Here is a 4708-nt window from a genome sequence, read left to right on the forward strand (position 1 = left end):
GTCGTCTGGCGGCTTTGCAGTCTCGGCTCCGTTGCTAGTTCCGGCCGGTCCACCGACAGTGCAGCGGGCTTGGGCAACCCGCACGGCGCGACCGAGTCGATGCAACGAAAAAGAGCGAGCATGAACGTGCTTCTTGCCGCACGGCTCCCACTCGTCTTTCGGGAAGGTTGTGCCGTAGCGAGCTCGAACGCCGTCATCTCGGAGTGCAAAATAAGCGTGTTGGGGCGCCTGAAGGTGGCCTCCGCCGCACACAGACTGCGTCCGGCCCGCCGAAGGCGAGGACGGACGCGCAGTCGAACGATTACCTGGTTGATCCTGCCAGTAATCATATGCTTGTCTCAAAGATTAAGCCATGCATGTCTAAGTACATGCCGAAATAAGGCGAAACCGCGAATGGCTCATTAAATCAGTTATGGTTCCTTAGATCGTTTCTTCCTACTTGGATAACTGTGGCAATTCTAGAGCTAATACATGCAGTGAGCCTGGAGCCCTTTGGGTAACGGGTGCTTTTATTAGACCAAGATCGATCGGGTTTCGGCCCGTATTGTGTGGTGACTCTGGATAACTTTGTGCTGATCGCATGGCCACGAGCCGGCGACGTTTCTTTCAAGTGTCTGCCTTATCAACTTTCGATGGTAGGTTACTTGCTTACCATGGTTGTTACGGGTAACGGAGAATCAGGGTTCGATTCCGGAGAGGGAGCCTGAGAAACGGCTACCACATCCAAGGAAGGCAGCAGGCGCGCAAATTACCCACTCCCGGCACGGGGAGGTAGTGACGAAAAATAACAATACGGGACTCTTTTGAGGCCCCGTAATTGAAATGAGTACACTCTAAATCCTTTAACGAGGATCAATTGGAGGGCAAGTCTGGTGCCAGCAGCCGCGGTAATTCCAGCTCCAATAGCGTATACTAAAGCTGCTGCGGTTAAAAAGCTCGTAGTTGGATCTCAGTTCCAGACGAGTAGTGCATCTACCCGATGCGACGGCTCGGACTGAACATCATGCCGGTTCTTTCTTGGTGCACTTCATTGTGTGCCTCGAGATGGCCGGTGCTTTTACTTTGAAAAAATTAGAGTGCTCAACGCAGGCGAGTCGCCTGAATAAACTTGCATGGAATAATAGAACAAGACCTCGTTTCTGTTCTGTTGGTTTTTGGAATACGAGGTAATGATTAAGAGGGACGGACGGGGGCATTCGTATTGCGGCGCTAGAGGTGAAATTCTTGGACCGTCGCAAGACGAACTACTGCGAAAGCATTTGCCAAGAATGTTTTCATTGATCAAGAACGAAAGTCAGAGGTTCGAAGGCGATCAGATACCGCCCTAGTTCTGACCATAAACGATGCCAACCAGCGATCCGCCTGAGTTACTCAAATGACTCGGCGGGCAGCTTCCGGGAAACCAAAGTATTTGGGTTCCGGGGGAAGTATGGTTGCAAAGCTGAAACTTAAAGGAATTGACGGAAGGGCACCACCAGGAGTGGAGCCTGCGGCTTAATTTGACTCAACACGGGAAAACTTACCCGGCCCGGACACTGGGAGGATTGACAGATTGAGAGCTCTTTCTTGATTCGGTGGATGGTGGTGCATGGCCGTTCTTAGTTGGTGGAGCGATTTGTCTGGTTAATTCCGATAACGAACGAGACTCTAGCCTATTAAATAGGTGCGGGGTTCCCAGCACCTTACAACCTTCTTAGAGGGACAAGCGGCTCCTAGCCGCACGAAACAGAGCAATAACAGGTCTGTGATGCCCTTAGATGTCCGGGGCCGCACGCGCGCTACACTGAAGGAAGCAGCGTGTCTTTATCCCTGTCTGAAAAGACTGGGTAACCCGTGGAACTTCTTTCGTGATTGGGATAGGGGCTTGCAATTGTTCCCCTTGAACGAGGAATTCCCAGTAAGCGCGAGTCATAAGCTCGCGTTGATTACGTCCCTGCCCTTTGTACACACCGCCCGTCGCTACTACCGATTGAATGATTTAGTGAGGTCTTCGGACCGATGTCCGGCGCGGCCTTTCGGTTGCGCCGGTCTGTTGGAAAGATGACCAAACTTGATCATTTAGAGGAAGTAAAAGTCGTAACAAGGTTTCCGTAGGTGAACCTGCGGAAGGATCATTAACGGATTGTGAAGGGTGAGCGCCTCAGCTGCGTCTGCGCCCGACACTTTCTGCCGCTGACCCCGTTTGGACGCGGGGTCGGCTTTTCCCCACGGGGCTGCCTGAATGTGGAGCGGCACCCCGTGACAAATTGTTGCGCCCAGCGGACGCCAACACCGCGACCTTGGACGGTCGGCCAGGTGGCGGACGCGGGTACAAACGGCGCAACGCACTCATAGGTCGGCTTTCGACCCGCCACTGCACCGTGGCTCGAAGCGCTCGAAATGCGCGACCCGACCGCTGCGGGACCGCCTAGTACTGTAAACAGGAGCGGCGGAGCGCGAACGGCGAGTCGTGGTTACGTCGGTAGAAGGCGAGGCTGCGCGTTCCCGAAACGCCAGCCGAGTGCCCTCCCGACCGTTCGAGCGTGCAAGAACGAGACCCGACAATCGCGCGGCGACTGCCAAGTACGAGAGGAACGGCACAAGCGTCGGCGGTCGGTCAAGGAACTGGCGATGTGACGGGTCCGCTGTGCACCAGTGCATACCGTCCCGCCGTCCGCGGCAAGCGCCTCCGCGTCCTCGGGTGACGGAGGCTGCCGGTCGGTTCTTGCAGGCGAGGGATCTCGCTGGCACCGGTTCGCGTTGACGCGCGGCCGGTCATGGCACGGCGATGCGACGGCCGAGGTGCGCAGTACTCGATGGAGGAACCGCACGCTCCGATGACCGTCCCGCCCTCCGCGGCGTATGCGTACCGACCGTAATGGTTGCAGCAGCGCCGGCCGGCTTTTGAATTCGCCACACGAAACACGGTGCGAGATCGCGGTTAGGGGAGCGTCGACGTTGCCAGGCGTTTTGCTTGCTGCCGAGGGAAAGGCGGCACGGCCACGTCGCGCTCGTCGCGATTAGCGGGTCTGCGCGCTTTGGGAAGGTGCCGCAACGACTTGCCGAAAGAGGAAGCACGGAAGAACGAGGGACTTGGACGTCCCGACAATTGAACGCACTTGCGGCCAGGCCCTTGCTGGCTTCGTTCTTCCGCCTCGAGTAGGCTCGTACGCGGCTCCGGCGCCGAAAGTGGTCCTTGGCACCGACTTCGGTGGACGTGGGAAGTGCCGCGCAAGTACGGCGCGCCTGGCTCCACCTGTTGGCTAAAGTAGGCAGCCGGATCGGCATTTTGGTGTGCGGTGGCAAACCGTGGATGCGAAAAAAGCTTGTGCGATTTCGTGGAACAAAAAGCGGGGGTCCCCCTTTTTATGCGGAGGAGACCGACCCGCCTGCCGTGGTGAACCGCGACGCCACGGTAAAAACGGGAGAGGCTTGTCGATGGGACCGTGCATCCCGCGCTCCACGGAGGCCGGGAGGCGGCCGCCCGAGGAAATGTGTAGCCGTCGAGGCCCGCATCTGCGTGCACTCTTATCCAAATGGGTGTACCGCAGGCATTTTCTGGTTAGGCGGGCCAATGAGAGCGAGCACACAACGATACCTACGGGTCCGGCTTGGAGAACCGGCTTCGACGCCTCCCGAGTATTTATAGAGGGGTGGACCACGAAAGCACTCGCAAGTAGCGAAAGCGAAACGCCGTCCGAAACACACCGTTTGCTCGATTTGCGGCAGCCGAAAAAGGCGCGGCAGAGTTTTGGAGTCCAAGCGTGCGCTGAAAAGCGCCCTTCTTGGCCACTGTTTGGCCGAGTGCCAGAAACGTTTGGTTTTGACTGTACGGAATTGAACAAACACTTTTTCACGACTCTAAGCGGTGGATCACTCGGTTCTCGGGTCGATGAAGAACGCAGCCAGCTGCGAGACTTGGTGTGAATTGCAGGACACACTGAGCACTGATTCTTTGAACGCACATTGCGGCCTTGGGTCTTCCCTTGGCTTCGTCTGTCTGAGGGTCGGATCACATATCAAGAGAGCCTTCGGCGCACAAGGGAACGTGAGCCGTCGACTCGTTTTGACCGCGTCGGCAACACGGACAGCACGCTGAACACCTCACAGCGAGCGCCAACAGCGGCCACTCAAGGGCGAGACGGTGGCGACCGTCGTGCCAGAGCCCAACCGAAACGGGGGCGACCGACTGCATTGAGGATGTGGCACCTCGTTGAGACCGCCGCAGGACTTCGAGTCGGAAGGAAGCCTGCAGGGAAAGTGCGGTCGAGGTTGCGTACTCCTCTCTGCGACCGGGCGCGCAAGAGCTGCGAGAGCCACGGACGCGCAACTTTAACGCACGGTAAACACGAGGAGCGAAAGCCGGCCAGCAAAGCTTCTCCAGCCGTGCGCAAAGTGCGCGAGATCGCAGCCTTGCGTTGCGCTTGTTGCCCTCGAAGTAAGCAGGGTGTCCCGTAGACCGGGCGCTCGAACACGCTGCGGGGCCGTGCCTCCTCCAGGCTTTGCCGCGCGAACAGGGAACGTTCGCGCGCAAAGCGCAGGGAGGTGAGGAGGCTGCGCCCGACGTTTGCGGTTCGCTGCGTACGCGGTTGATGCGGAGAGCACGGCGCGACGACTTGCCGCGAAGCGGAAAAAGTCTCCCGCACGAGTTGGCGAAACGTTGGCGAAGCTTAAGGCGTTCTCGTCGTAGTCCGCCGTCGGTCTAAGTGCTTCGCAGTTCCCGTCCCGT

At 57.9% G+C, this 4708-nt stretch overlaps 2 non-coding genes across 2 annotated transcripts; both read left to right on the forward strand.

The window, feature by feature from the left end:
* Positions 1-302: 302 nt before the first annotated feature.
* On the forward strand, positions 303-2117 carry LOC142792559 (small subunit ribosomal RNA). The gene has a single exon (XR_012891023.1). It is a non-coding gene; the product is annotated as a small subunit ribosomal RNA (ribosomal RNA).
* A 1719-nt stretch (positions 2118-3836) lies between these two features.
* Positions 3837-3989, forward strand: LOC142792561 (5.8S ribosomal RNA). The gene has a single exon (XR_012891025.1). It is a non-coding gene; the product is annotated as a 5.8S ribosomal RNA (ribosomal RNA).
* Positions 3990-4708: the final 719 nt, after the last annotated feature.

The sequence above is a fragment of the Rhipicephalus microplus genome, unplaced genomic scaffold (assembly GCF_043290135.1).
Source record: "Rhipicephalus microplus isolate Deutch F79 unplaced genomic scaffold, USDA_Rmic scaffold_228, whole genome shotgun sequence".
Lineage (NCBI taxonomy): Eukaryota > Metazoa > Arthropoda > Arachnida > Ixodida > Ixodidae > Rhipicephalus > Rhipicephalus microplus.